The sequence below is a fragment of the Neovison vison genome, chromosome 11, assembly GCF_020171115.1.
Source record: "Neovison vison isolate M4711 chromosome 11, ASM_NN_V1, whole genome shotgun sequence".
Lineage (NCBI taxonomy): Eukaryota > Metazoa > Chordata > Mammalia > Carnivora > Mustelidae > Neogale > Neogale vison.
Window position 1 is genome coordinate 161,329,162 of NC_058101.1, and position 15,974 is coordinate 161,345,135.

General features: G+C 41.6%; 1 long non-coding RNA gene across 2 annotated transcripts in view; it reads right to left on the reverse strand.

Moving 5' to 3' along the window:
* Positions 1-2,710: 2,710 nt before the first annotated feature.
* Positions 2,711-15,974, reverse strand: part of LOC122889744 — a 48,887-nt gene continuing 35,623 nt past the window's right edge. For both annotated transcript variants that reach the window (XR_006380960.1, XR_006380959.1), the window contains exon 4: positions 2,711-2,749. This is a non-coding gene — a long non-coding RNA (uncharacterized LOC122889744). The remainder of the gene's footprint in view (positions 2,750-15,974) is intronic.

Consider the following 15,974-nt stretch of genomic DNA (forward strand, 5'->3'; position numbering starts at 1 on the left):
TAAAGCATTTAGAGCATGCGGCAGATCATTACTACCCTAGGTGAAGCCAGCAACATTTGGGTTTGATTTGGTTTCAGTCACAGACCCCTTTCTCAAAGTTGAACTGCACTGTAATTCTAAACTGACCCACCTTCCCCCTAGCAAAGGTGAAAAAATGTTATGGAGCGTTTTACAACCCACAGCCCATCATTTATGCCGAAACACTGGGAGAGTTCAGACTTGGCTTATTTTCGCTAACTCAGAGATGTTTTGACATGTTTATTTGTTTAATTTGTTTATTTTGACTAGCTCTGATTATAATTGGCAGGAGTGTGTAGAATTAACATTAGACAGTGTCTTAGACTTGTCTGTTACAATAATGCAAAAAGAATGTGAAGAGAAATCTACCCACTGCATAACAATAGCAAACAGGCAGGAAAACTACAAATTTTTTTCATGAAAAGAAATGCAACCTCACTTTTAAATTTTATTTAAAATTGTACACAACAAATGTACAAATTTATGTTCAAACACCAGTATTTCTTTTAGTCAGTAAATCTGCCTCTCTACTGATAGACCTGTAGAACAGTTACTAAGAGGTGAAATTTTTAAAAATTCAACCTTTAGAATTTAATTTTTTGAGATTTTTCTTTATTGTTCTACATATGAGCTCTTTAAAAATAAAGGCACGATAACAATGTAATGATGTTGCAGTAACATTGAAGTGATCACACAGTATCTAATGCAGTTGATGGTTCAAAATGTACTTTCTGAATTCTCTGTCTGAAAACCCCTGAACAATGAGATGGACATCTCAAACACAGAAGTTTATCTGAATCAGGCAGTCTCCCCCGGATTTTTTCCGTATTTGCTAAGACAATGGTCATAATATGCTAACTTCTCGGTGTTGCAAGGGACTGCATAAAGCCTATTTCACAGGGTTGAGCTACCCTCCATATATTAAATAAAATAAAATACGTCTTTAGAGGGAAAATTCGGTGTTCATTGTTCAGCCAGACCACACGTGGAATTCCCTGTGTCCAAGGATTTGTCCTAAGCCAGCTGATAGTGGCTGTTCCCCAGGCCTCAACCCCTGCCCTGGAGTTGAAGACTATATTGCTCCAAGGCATGTCTGAGAGGGCATTTGGCCACAGCTCCCCAAAAGGGAAAATAAGAAATCAGTTCATCTACATAGCCTACTGCCAATTATGCACCGAGCACAAACACGCTTTGCTCGCATTTATTATCCCATAAATATTTTCCCCATGCACAGTATGGTATATTGCTGTGTGTGATCTTGACTTGGAACACCATATGCGCTCTGAGACGGGGGCCAAGTTCAGGTTGCCACATCTACGCCAAGCCGCCCAGAGGTCTCTGCTATGGAATATTTGCTCAAGGAGCCTGGAGTCTCCAGACAACTGATCTCTCAACTTCCATTTCCCTTCAGTTTAAATCAGACTGTTTGGGGCAAGAAAAACCCACCCTAAGAGCGTAAGAGTGGCCAGTTACACTGTGCTTCCACTAAGGAATTATCTTGTGTTTAAGTAACCGTGTGGTAAGGAACCACATTTTTTTTAAGATTTTATTTATTTATTTGAAACAGAGAGAGAGAGAGAGTGCGTGCACAGCAAGCAGGGGGAGCAGCAGGCAGAGGGAGAGGGAGAAGCAGGCTTGCTGAGCAGAGAGCCCAATGAGGGCCTTGATCCCAGGACTCTGGGATTGTAAACTGAGCTTAAGGCAGACGCTTAACAGCTGAGCCACCAAGCATCCCATCCAGCTCACATTTTTTAAGGGAACTGGGGAGCTAGATTTCTCTTAGGGGGCATGGGAGTGTTCCTTATAGGAGACTGAAAATATACTGTCCCCCCACACACTCCAAATTCAATGAAAAATCCAGGAACTGTGCAGCTCCAGGGAACAGGGTACAAGATCTGGCATCAAAGACGGTTTAAAAAATACAATATGGATATAAACGTCAAACTCACTTAGACACTAGATCTTAATTATTCTTACCACAAAAAGAAATGATAATTATGCGATGCGATAGAAGTGTTAACTAATGCTACACTGGCGATTATATTGCAATATACAAATCTATCAAATCAACATGTTCTATGCCATAAACTTACATGATGTTATACGTCAAATATATTTCAAGAGAAGGATGAACTCTATGAAGAAAGAAAGAGCAATACAAAGTTCTTCCTTTCCCAAGCTGCATGCTGAGTTTTCCCAAGAGAAGTGCAAAAGGGAAATACACAAAGGACAGAAATCCCAAAATTGGCAACCTGCGGTGCCCCCAGGCACCCACAGACAGTCCCCACATCCTGTGTACCATTTCTGTGGCAAACCCATGTTGAATTCAGGAGTTATTCGCCCAAGCCTCCGGAAGAACTGGACCCCGGGACGAGAGAAGAGGGTCAAGGGGCAAATAACGGTCAAACACACCGTGGTTCTCCAGGATGCGTCCAGAGATCAGAACACGGCCGTTCCCACTTCTCACGTTTGATATCCTAGCAGGTCTGACAGCGAAGAGCCGCAGTGTGGACAGAGAACACCCAGGGCCTGAATCATCAAAGACAGAGACAGCCGGTGGCTCCAGACTTTAGAGGGACATATAACAAGCACTGAAATAAAAAGGGTTTACTATGCAACATTCACTTAACTACTTGACTCGAAGAACTAAAATGCTCACCTTGAAGTCCCGGGTTAATTAGGACTTTGCCATCCGGAACGTTCTGCACCATCTCTGCGAACCTGAGGAGGGCTAACCAGGACACAAAGATAAAGAACACAGCCTCACACCCAGAAACAGAGGCATGATTTAGAGACTTTTCACTAAAGAAAAAAAATTAGACTACACAGATTTGCAACAGGGAACAGCAAAAGGAATTTCTTTAAAATTTTAAATTAACATTTTAAATTTCTTTAGAAGTTTACTGTCACCATACTTGTGACCAGTGTTAATGGAGGAGTGACAGGAGAGTCAGAAGTTTTGTTGAGTGATTCACACTCTGTCCCCATTTTGCTGGGTTATGTTAAACTAAGCGCTTGCCTTATCTGTTCTTCATTTTCTCCAGGAGTTCAGTTGTTCAAATCAATTTGAGCTTCGTGGAAGACAAATGTGTCACACAGACAAAGCATCATGATTATTACCTCTCTCCAAAGGGAGAGCTTAAATTTGTTAACGTGAAATGGGTTGACTTTCTTTTTGGTTAAACTAAGTAATGAAGCATGGGCCATAAGTGTTTTTAAGCTCCTTAGATATAGAGGTTATATAAATATGAAGCAATATTATTGAAATGAAACTTCTTCAGGGCGTTTGCCAAGGGACCCGGCGTTAGGAATATCTTACAGGAGAAGATTAAATGAGGGTTAGTCTAATGAAGTCTTGTTGCGAGAAGTTCCATTAGGGCCAGTTCTAAATCCCACTGGGTATCTGGGTGATTTAGAACAAGGAGAGCAACCAAAAAGTGGCTAGCTCAAAGACACGTTTTGAAACCATCTTTCCTCCTGCCAATGTAGATCTATGGCTTCAGAGATTTCCCAAACTCATTACATTGAAAATTATCAAGACATACTCCAAGAATTCTTCAGGATAATAACACCTGATGTGGATTCACCTTTAAAAAGTATTCCCCCTTCTAATCATCGGATAAAAACTTCTGACTTGGAACAATCAGATTCCTTTGGCTTAAACAGAAATTCATTTCGTTTACTGTAGAGTCATTTTACGATGCACAAAAGTCGTGTCTAAGAGAAACCAGACAATGGTCACAGTGGGAGGAAAGTGGTCAGTATTGGCCAGGACCGCCTATATTAGGGGGCTTGCTCCAGAAGGAAGAAGAATCAGGAAGAAGAATCTACGGTTTTCACTGCTGACCTCATGACAATCTTTCCACTGTCACATTTTCCACTGTTATGTTACAGTAAGTATAGAAAGTTAATAACTACAAAGCTAAAAAGCAAAATAAATAAGATGTACGCCATAGAGCATCTTATGAACATAAACATAACTAACATCTTGTAAAATATATAAAAATGAAAATGTCATGCTATAAGGTAAAACATGAGGTTGGGACACAGGAGACCTGACTTCTGCCCTACTCTTTCTAGCATCTTCCTGGAGACCACGCATCAACTTCTCAATTGTTTCTGGGCCAAACACCTGTATCTAGTGAATTAGGACCACCAGTAGGGCCCTTCTGTATCTCACAGCTGCTGTATGGAGCAGAGCAGGGCGTACAGGGTACAACTAGGCTTCAAAACACATTAAGTCTTGAACAAATATGTAGTATTTTTCCTGAGGATTGAGGGGAAGAAAAACAATTCAGTGATCAAGTCAGGAACATCACATGGTCTGAGAAACACAGTTTCTGTCATCCCCTGACCTTGGTGCTGCTCATCACGAAAGGAAGAAACTTTGGTCACCAAAGCATTCAGAAAATCTAAAATGCTTCAAACACAATAAATGGGTTTCGTTGGCCTTTAAATAGAAAAATGATTTCTTACTTAATTCCAAAGCAAGACCAAATTCTGTCATCTCTCAAGAGTTCCCTCTTTAGTCTTTCAATATGCTCTTAGCCAAGAACACACTTTCGTTTTGTTCTGTAAGGTTATATAAATACGAAGTAGTGTTATTTGATCCCGATATGAGATTATATTCAATTTGATTCAACCAAATGTCCCCGGAGAAGTCCCTGCCTTGAAGAATCTGGGCCTCTCCACTGAGGAGTTTCCTGAATATCTGCACCCCCACATTCTCCTTTCTCCCTCTCTCTTGTTCACGTATGCCTTCTAGGCCAGCTGTCCTCCTGCTGGCAGAGACCCTTCCCTCAGCGCTCCAGGCTAAAAGGACCCTAGAGTAGCTGACACTCTACACAGTGGTTTCAGGATCCAAAGGAACTTGCACCATCCAGCTCAGTTCCCAGCTAAGCAGACGCTGCTTTGGGGCATTTTTGTCTTCCCACTCAGAGCTCCAAGTGCACAGCCATCAGCCGTTTGGATTCCCCCAGCCAAACTGGCCACCTTGACCTCCCAGTGGTCAGAACCTGGCTCTTGGTGTGCCCCACAAACAACCTGGGCAGAGAGGCAGGGAGCGGAAGGCTCTGGGGGCTCCAGCCTGGTCAAAGCATCAGCAGGCGCGCTACGTCAAGAGGATATTCCATCATTCTTCCACTCAGACGTTCTCCTTCTTTCTTCTTTCCCTTCTTTCTCTTTTCCCTTCTCTCCTTTCTAAATGATAGGCAAGCCAGAGGCACCTCGACTTACCCATCACACACAGAACCGACGGGCTTCCTATTTCAGATTTGCCATGTGGCCACAGCACGAAGCCCCCTTTTTTCCTCTGTCCCCATTTTGTCGCAGCTCCCAATCAGCGATTTTTCTGATTTTAGAACAAAATCATGAATTAAATCCCAGGATAGCATCAACACCCACAGTCCTTGGTATATGCACTTTTTAACTCGAGCTTTCTCTTGCATGAGCAGGAAGACATTTGAGCCTCGCGCTCTTCTCCCACACCTCCCACAACACCCCGTGAGGGAACCATGTTCCCAAGGAGGGAGACCCTGATCCTAGAGTTGGACAGGGGTCAAATTGTTATCTGAGGGTGGGTGGCAAACAATTTCATACCCAGCAAGGCTGGCTACTTAGCTCTTCTCAATTGGAAACAAACGACCAAAAAAAAAAAAAAAAAAAGGAATTTTCAAAGAACAAAACCTCTTGTGTAAAAGAGAAAGAGGAAAATGTTTGGCCATGTCTCCCAGAGGTGAATACATGAGTGACCGTACATACCCAGTATAGTAATGAACAGAACAAATGTGGCTAAGGGGCGGAGGGTGGGAAGGGAGGGTCTAAATGGCCAAGAATCAGACATTTCTTAAGCGAAATTCTTGGTATGATGCCATTCGATAAACGGAGAAGATTTTCAACTTCAGCAAGGTAAAAGGTGAAGCTATTCCAGAACACGGCTCTCTGTTGCCATCCAGTGGATAAGAACTGTGTGGTAGCAAGGTTGTCACCGAAATGATTCAGTCCATAAATTCAGTCTACATGAAATCACGTTGTCTCCTCCAAAGAATTACTAAAGCTTCCAGAATGTCCTTTCTCCTTCACCCCCCCAACCCCACCTCATTAGCTGCCTTTGTTTGTCTTTGACATAAAGGATCTTGACTGGCCTCTCCCTGTTGACTGAAAAACTCAATACTCAAAAAGGAGCAACTTCTGTGGCACTTGAACAAAATCTGCCCTTCCATTAATTGGCTTAAAAGACAGGAGAGAAGGGTCTGGGGAGGGGGAATAAATGGGAACCAGGGAAAGAGTGAGAGACTCTGGCTTCATCTGAGTGCCAAATGGTAAATAAGCCCTTTTTATGGACTCATTTGGTCTCAGCTCTACAAAGGCTTCCCTAATTGAGGGAGGAAGCAGACAAAAAGGCAATTTTAAGTGACATTCGATTCTTCCTGAGGAATGCTAAGGTTTGTGGTTGATCTGGAGAGCAGATAGTAGGGATTCTTGAGTAGCTCTTTAAATCCATGGGTTTGTTAACCCAAAATGGAGTGTTTTAGTTCACGTAGTCGTGGAATTTTTCCTTCCAGCACTTACTCTGTTTCCCCAGTGGGTCTCCCATTCTGAATCCAGCTGGTCAAAGCCCAGCAGCCTGGGTCTTGTCTATCGAAACCAAAACTGGACCCCGCTGCCCATGGTGTCTGTGCCAGGCAAGTACCCAGGCCGGTTACCAGTGGCCCTAAGGTGGGGGGGGTGGGGGGTGGGCGTGAAGTGCTTTAGGATATAGGCAGAGAGTCTCAAACTGTGTACTCCTGAACTCTAAGTTGTACCGGAGTCCCACAAAAGTTTCATTCAGGATCTCTACTTATTTTTTTTTAAGATTTTATTTATTCATTTGAAAGAGAGAGCACAAGCAGGGGGCAGAAGGAGAGGGAGAGGGAGAGGGAGAAACAGACTCTTCACTGAGCAGGGAGCCCTGCGTGGGGCCGGATCCCAGGACCCCAGGATCATGACTTGAGCCAGAGGCAGATGCTTAACCCACTGAACCACCCAGGTGCCCGAGTTTAAGTATCTTTAACAAGTTATTTTTATCTTTAAAAAAAGGAAAATGCAGTCTCAAATGTCTTCTATGTCAAATTTTAACACATCAGGACAGCAATAAGTAAACTCATGTGTCTGGACATTTTAAAAACCTAGGCCTACGCATGTCTCCTCGTGTAATATTGCACATGCATGTTCTTTTAGTGTGCATTGGTTCCAACGCTACTCGGGTTCCAACGGCGCGGGCTCACCTGAGTCCGCTCAGACGATGTGTTCTCCCAGGACATCGTGAGTTGTACAGTAACAAGTAAAGAGATGACAAGACTCGTGATAACATCACATTAAAAATAGTTTTAGCAATTTTTCTGCTTTCTGGATGCTTTTTATTTAAATTCTCCCTCTGTGATAAATGATATTAACAGATGTTAAATATTGGTAGTAATTCAATTTAATTTTTGTTTTAAATCCAACTATTCCTCTTTTGGGCTTTGCATCAATTTATTCGAAGAGTATCTAGAGATTGCAATATGAGCCAATTTAAAACCGTTACCATTTGCAAATATTTATCTGTATGAATTAGAATTTTCCCAATACTGTTTTAAGCGAACAAAACAAATACTGCACTAATAAAGCCAGAATAATGTTTATCCGCCAATCTCATTAACAAATACGATAGACTTCTATTGTCTGAAAAAGTGTATACAAAAACAGCATAAGCTTTGGAGTCTGTTATGGGCTGAATTACATCCTGCTCCCTATGAATTATGATTCAGATGTTGAAGGTCTAATACCCCCTGACTTAGGGTATAACCATATTTGGAGATAAAGTTTTTAAGGAGGTCATTAAGTTAAAATGAGGCCAGAAGCGTGGGTCCTAATCCACTCTCACTTGGATCCTTGTAAGAAGAGGGGATTTGAACAAAGACACATCAGGGATGGGTATACACAGAAGAGGAGACACAGTGTGTCCCAGGGAGAAGCCAGCCGTCTGCAAGCCGAGGAGAGAGGCCACAGAAGAAACCAAACATGCCAACACCTGAAACCCAGACTGCTAACCTCCAGGACTGTGGGAAAAGAAATGTTTCTTGAAGCCAGCCGATCTGAGGCATTTTCTTATGACAGCCTCAGCTGACTAACACAGAGCTGAAAACAATTAGGTCTGAAATTCTCATTCCACCACATACTACCTGGGTGGTCTTTTTTTTTTTTTTTTTTTAGTAGCTTACTGAAATGCAATTTATATATCATAGACTGTAGCTAGTGTTAAGTGTACAGTCCAATGATTTCAGAGTTGGGCAACCATACCTTTGTAATCTTGAGAAAGATACTTAATCTCTCTGGGCCTTAGTTTCCTTATCTGTAAAATGGGACTAATACCTTCTATGTGGGTTTGTGTGAGAAATTAATGATGTAACATAAAGCATAGGGCTCACGTGTCTGTTTCCTTCCTTCCTCTCTCATTCTTGGTGTCTTTCTATTCTAACCCAATCAAGTCTCAAATCCTTGATACTTGTGGCTCCAACTTCCTATCAAAGCTCCAGTCCTTTCAAAACTTGGCATTGTAACGCCTTTTACTCCCACTTACCACCTCCTACCCCAAGGGTGTAGTAGTTAGCTAAGGGTCCCCAGAGACAGTCATCTGCTGTGAGGTAGACAGCTACCAAGATGGCCACCAGTGATCTCTGACTCCTGAGATGTTCCTGCATAATTCCCATCCCTTCAGTTTTAGATGGACCTAATGATTCACTCCTAATGAAAAAAAGACAGCATAAATGATGGAGTGTCACCCCTGAGATTAAGTGACAGAAAGCCTGTACTTTCCTCTTGGGTATCCTCTCTGACTCTCTCACCCACTTGCTCAGAGGGGACCCAGCTACCACATTGAGAGCTGTCCTATGGAGAGCTCACAGAGCTCTAACCAGCTGCCAAGAGGGACCTAAGCCCTGCCAAAAGTCAGGCTGATTAAACTTCGGTGATCCTCCTCTAGGCATGCCTTGATGTGATCAGAGCCGTGATCCGTGCCTCCCTTGTAGCCTTAGGAGAGAACCTGAGCCAGAAGTCCCTTGCTAAGCTGCACCAGGATTCCTGACCCACAGAAACTGAGGGAATAAATGTTGGGTGTTTTAAGCTTTTTAAAGGGGTAATTTAAGGGGTAATTTGTAACACAACAATCAAGAACCAATATATCCACCTTTCAGTTCTGTAGAAGGAAAAGGGTCAAAAGCAGGCTGACCACTTTGGAGAAGTCCCTGCTCAGTGCCCAGCACACTGTCAGTGGTCAAACAAGGAACAAGTAAGCTCACCCTACACTTACTCTATAAGAATTTGCTAAAAATCTTCAGTTGTTTATGGCTGCTACCTCTTCATATGTCTCCATGTCTCCCGGGAGAGGCTTATTCCAACAGTGGAATTCAGTTTGGGATGCCTCTCTAACAGGCTCAAAAAAAGTTGTGATTTTATTGAACATCCAGCTTTTTCTCATTATTAGGATAGAAGCAATGTTCTCGGTGGCTATCTACATCTTAGGTATAAGTGAAACTGCAGACTGGGTTTGAATGTTGATCTCTCCCTTCTTTTCCTTCTGTCCCAGAAAGTCCACATGACCAAGAAGAGGAGGAGGCCTGGATTGACTCTGAGTCTAAGGTCCACAGCCAGCTGACCCTACATATTCCATTTACCTATAGAAGCAGATGTGCCTACTGACCTAGAGGCAAGAAAAGAAGGTTGGTGCCCTAGCAATGGGACTTAAAGACCATCAAGGCTGACCTTTATCTACTCCTTGAAATTCCCACCATTGAAGTCAGGAATGAGTTTGATGACTAGTCTGTCGAAGGCAGGCCAACACAGGAAGAAAAAAAAAAAAAACAATAAATCTGGATGAAGGAGCTTTGGGGTTTTTTGTCAGTTATCCACCAATTGGGCAATTTGGCTTGGGCAATTCACTTCAATTAACTGTGAATTATTTTCCTCATCTATGAAAGAAGGGCCTAAATGATAGTCCTTATAACAATATAAAAATTAAATTCCAAATTTATCAAAAAGAGACTTCTTTTCTTCTCTGATTTGCATCTATATTACTCTGGGTTCCTTCAAGATTCCACCATTTTGTTGAGCTCTAAGCAGGTGAGACTGACCAGTTAAGTATTTTTTTTTTAAGATTTTATTTATTTATTTATTTGTGTGTGTGTGTGTGTGAGAGAGAGAGAGAGAGAATGCACACAAACAGGCAGAGCAGCTGGCAGAGGCAGAGAAAGAAGCAGGCTCTCTGCCAAGCAAGGAGCCTGACACAGGACTCGATCCCAGGACTCTGGGATCATGACCCAAGCCAAAGGTAGCAGCTTAACACACTGAGCCACCCAGGTGTCCCCAACCAGTTAGGTCTTAGGGAAGGTTAAGAACTGCAGTAACTGTTTTTCTTAGATCTACACAGTTTATTTATTTATTTATTTATTACATAGTTTCCCTGTTTCCTCCACCCCTCAACACGATACACACAAGCTCAAGGAACAGACATATGACCTAGAATCAGTCAATCTTAGTGCTTTAACCCCTCAGCAAACAATGTTTGGTCTAAGAAATGCACATAGGAGAGCCTTCCCTTGGATTACCTTAAAGATTTTGGTTGTGTTTGCTAATCCAGGAGAATGTGCCTTTGGGGATGCTGGCTACCAAACAGAGGGAATCTTTCTCAGAAAGAAGCCAAGATGAGAAGAGGAGAAAGAAAGAGAGATGAGAAAGAAAGAAAGGAAGGAAGGGAGCGAGGGAGGGAGGGAGGGAGGATGGAAGGAGAAAGAGAGAGAGAGAGAGAGAAAGGGAGAAAGAAAGAGAGAGAAAGGTGTCTGGTTAGGGTTGTGTCCCAGTTCCAATTTCTAAAACTCTGATCTGCACAGCTTCTTTAAATTCTGTGAACAAACCTGATATCCTTCCCTGGTGTGTGAGTTGATAAATAAAGATGGTTTGACTTGAGTTTCAGTTACTTGCAACTCAAACAAGCCTGATAAATAGAGAGATTGAGAGGGTGTGGGGTTATTAAAGCTCAGGATGAAAGGCTTCTGATGGGATACATCAAGACAGAGGATCTAGGGGGCCCAGGCAAAACATCCAATTCGACTCCTTTCCAAATGTACATAGACACAAATTGCCAACGACTTCTTGGAAGGCAGAGAAAGAATGTAGGTTTGTTTTAGGCAACATCTCAAACTCTCCGGTGGCGTGGTGACCGGGGTATGGTTTCTTTCAAGCTTCATTTGTCTATGAGAACCAGTTGGTACAGCAACCTGGAACCATCAAAGTGACTAGCAGCCTCGCAACCTGTGATATTTCTAATTTGGGCAGCCTCTGCTTTTCAAGAGCAATGTGGCTCTGGAGACAATATCATTGATTAGATTGTCATGTTACAAAATCCCAACTGTAAGTGTATACAGAGCGGCAGCATTGTGTTAAGAGGGGAAAGCACTGGGATTGGAAAAGTGTTCAAAGTGGACTCAGACATCATACTCTCTCACCAAGTGCCCACTGTGTGCAAGGGTGAAGGGTGTCACCTCAGTTTCAGGGCCACGAGACACTAACGGCTCCTATGGGGATAGAACCAATAGCCTTGGCCTTGGTCTCATTAGTACCAAGCTCTAGCCAGCTGAATTAATCATACGAATGAACACTTGTCTATGTCAGACACACTGTCCCAAGGCACTTAAACTCTGGGCTTAAAGGGAAGTTACATTAGTAGTTGCAATCCATATCTTGCTGAGTTTTTCCACCTTGCTTGCTCCAACAGAATACCCAACTTCCTAACAAGCTCCCCCAAATTCTGTCTTGGGACCTCTGTCGGGATTTTACAATACAGAAAACTGAACCCTGATAGCTTCAATATGGCATTCACCTCTGTATTCTTTTTGCCATTCTCTTTATCTGCCCCTTTAGAAGAACTGCCATTGTGTCCTTTTGGATGCCAACAATGTAGCAACATCATACTCCACGGATATAAAGAAAAACCTCACTCTAATTCCCAATACCCACCTATAGGAACGATTAATGTACCCTGGGAGCGTGCATGTCCATGCGCGCGCGCACTCACACGCACGACACCCCATAGTGACAAGGTCTGTCAAAATGATCCCACATTAGTGCTGTGTTATATGTCAAATCTTAGAAGGATCCTTTATGCAGAGCACTCTTTTCCATTCCCCTGTGTAGTCCTTTTATTTCCCACGGATCCAGATGTGAATCCATGGTGCGAACCCAGGAGCAGGTTCCAGAACAACTCCAACGTTATCCTCTAGCCCTGTGCCTCCCACCGCCTGAGCGCTCACTTCACCTGCCAAACACTCCTCTCCCTCCTGTCATCCAAAACCTCCCAGGGGTTCTGGAATCTATCCACAGGTCACAAGCTTTGGGCTTCTCTTTGATGTTTTGGTTGCATATACATAATTTCTATTTTTGCATAGTGTGATAGATAATACAGCAACCGCGATGGAGGCCAAGAATGCTGGTAGAGGAAGACCCATTGCTTCAGCTCACCTTAAAGAAAGGGTCACAGTCCAGCATGCCTCACAGTATAGTGGAGAAGATGAATATGACAGAAATCATCTTAAAATGACAGGCTAGAGGACTGCTTGGGTGGCTCAGTCAGCGAAGCATCTGTCTTCAGCTCATGTCATGATCCCAAGGTCCTGGGATGGAGACCCAGACTGGGCTCCCTGCTCAGCAGGAAGATTGCTTCTCCCTCTGCCTTGTGCTCTTTCTCTCATAAATAAATAAAATATTTAAAAAAAAAGATGGGCTGGAATTTTTTTTTTTTTTTGGTCTATTCCTTCCTTGATAGCTTATGGAGATATGTTTGAACCATTAAAATAGAAAGCAAAAGAAACAGAGTAATTCAACCCACGAACTAGGGAAGTCAGTCTTTAATAGAATACTGTAAATTCTTGAACTATGTGATAACTCTTTAGATTGAAATTCAAATCTTAAATACCAAGGTCCCCTTATCTTTCTAATCCTATGTTAGGAAATTTCTTATACATTATCCCATTTAATTTCTAGGATGAAATTGTGCCAGCAATATATTGCTTTATCTTTTATTCTCCAAGTAACACATGTTCACTCTAAAACAAACAAACAAACAAAAAAACTGATAAAAGGAGACATTTTTAAATTATCTATTATTCCTATGTCCAGAGAAAAGTATTTTAATAATTTAATATTTATGATATGTATTAATCTACTATCTTTTCCTATGCATATGTAACATATAACTTTCTACTACTGAAATTTTAAAGCTACTTGTTCTTTGAACAAGATAACACTGAATATTTCAGAGCAAGATAATAGTGACATGCGATATATTTTTTTTCTACAACATAATAAGGTTACATGAAGTTCCATTGTGCACCATACATCATGGTACATTTGACTGATTCTCTATTGTCGGGGACTTTAGCTGTGTCCAATTTTTTTTTATTATAAAGAGGCTTTGATCAACATTCTAAAAGCAAAATCTTTGCACATATCCATGATTTTTCCTTTCAGACTGATTCTCACTAGTAGAATTTCTGGGTCACAGCACAGTGAAATCGTAAGGCTTTTCTTCTGTATATTGCCAAATATCCCTTGAGAAAAGTTATAGCAATTTACATGGCCACAAGTGGTATAAAAACAAGCACTAATTTCCCTGCAACACTGCCAGCATTTTTATTTTTATCTTTGCCAATTTTTTGGAAGAAAAATTAACTTTCAGCTGTTTAAAATGTGCAATTCTTGACTTTTGCCAAGGAAGTTAAATATATTTTTTATGGGTTCACTGGCCATTTATTCACATTTCTTCTTATGTAAAGTGATGTTCATTTCTTTTGTCTGCTTTGTATTAACTTGTTCCTCTTTTTCCTGTTGATTTCTAAATGTTTTATTATTATATCTTCCACTGATAAATATCTTGTGATTAACTCTTTCATAGGCACCAAAAATATTGTCTCCCTGTTTGCTTTTTAATATTATTTAGTATTTGGTATACATAAGTTTTCATGATAAATGTTTATGAAGTCAAATTATCTTCTGTATTTTTCTTTATGATTTTTGTGCTTTCTGGAACCCTTAGAAAAACCTTCCAAGATTATAAAATATTTATTTCATTATTTCTTAGAACTGTAAAGTTTTGTGGGTTTTTTTTTTCACATTTAAATCTTTATTTTGGGTGTGGCCTCGAGCAGAAATTTACCTTTATTTAATGGCTAGTCATTCTCAGGTAATCCATTCTCCTCCCACTGACGTGAAAGGCCAGCGTTATCACAAAACATTCTGTTATATTTGGAGTCTCTTTCTATTCCATTTCATCGACTTCACACAGAGTGTCTGTCATCATTCTTCTGTCCTGCCTTTTCCATTTACCCTGCCCCACCACTGGGAAACGAATTCCTTTTCTGTACAAAATGAAGACAAGTCACCAGTTTTTAGTGCTCCTTGAAAAAGCTAAAGAGTGAAAATAATGATTAACCATGGATATTTTTAAATAGAGGAGTGTCATTTCAAAGGAAATCATTCCTAAAGAAATGGGCTTTAATCCCCTTGTTTTTGTTACTATCAGCCATTAGCAACTGAAAGGAGGGAGCCCGGAGTCCTGCTAAAACACTTGTCTCTCTGTTTGTTAACCCTTGAGTTACAAGGAGATGCATGCAGTTGAAAAAAGGGAATTGGCCAGATTAGCAGGGCTCTACAAGCCACATCCATGAAGCAGAGCGAGGTGACCTATCCATCTGGCCATTTCCATCTGTGGCTGCTCCTTTAAGATGGCAGAGTTAAGAACCCACTTATGATATTGGGTAGTGTAAGTAGGTCTTTGACCCTGCACCAAAGACCTCTATCACTCACTGTTTCGAATCTGTTTCTGGTCAACTCCGGTTGGCCCAAACGCAGCTCTAATGAGACTGAGGTCATGAGTTCAATACCAGTGTGGTCTAATTACCAATAAGTCAACTGTTCCAGGGTCTCCACTTGTATTTCTAAACCAAGCCCGGCATTTTGCATATGCCCAGCTTTGGTGACTCAGGGGACGAGGTGAGAGAGCACAGATAAATCAGAACAAATCTCCCACCATACTGGGACTTGCACTCAATGCCCTGCTGTTGGCAGGTCAGTAGCAGGGTTTGGGATCCAGGCAAGGAGAGCTCATTTTTATATTGGAACAACAGCCATCAGTAATTGGCATATACTCCACCCCATTCTGCAGAAAGATTGCCAAACTCCCATCTCAAGGGACTTAGTGTTCTAATTTAGAGGATAGAGATTGGAGGGGATGGGAGGTTGATGGGCGAGAATCCAGTGCTTTAACAGGAATGTTTCAGTAACCACCGATACGTATGGGGAGATCAAAAAATGAAATGGAGATGCAACCCTTCTTGTTAATTTCATTATGAAGTAAATAAAACACGTGAAAACTTGGAAAACAAAAGAAGAAAAATGTCGCATGCACAATTAGAAATTTTAGATATCACTTTTTCATTTCATTTCAATGCATTGCACAAATAACATTTTACAGAAGAAACATTTTTCAAGAAAATGGAAATCACCCACCATCTCTAACAAAGCTATTATTTTACATTTTTCCCGGAGATTTCCAGTCCTCACCCACAGAAGCACTGGGTCTGGGGGTAACTCCTCATAAATGCAGAAGTCCTCCAAGGTGATAACCCTAAAAAAGGCCCATCATTAAAATCCCCCAGGAAATCAAAGATGCCCGGTATTCTCAAGACCCCTTATACTTCACCTACTAAAGAAGTTTCTCTAATCATGAGTATTCAGCGCGATGTCATTTGGAAAACATCAAGGGGGGGGGAGGGGAAGTGCTCCTGCCTAACGCGGAGGCAGCACAATTGGAACTCCCCTTTAGAACGTACTGTAATTTCTCATGGAAACACTTTGTGAAAAGCCAGTCATATATCGTAGCCCCTAAG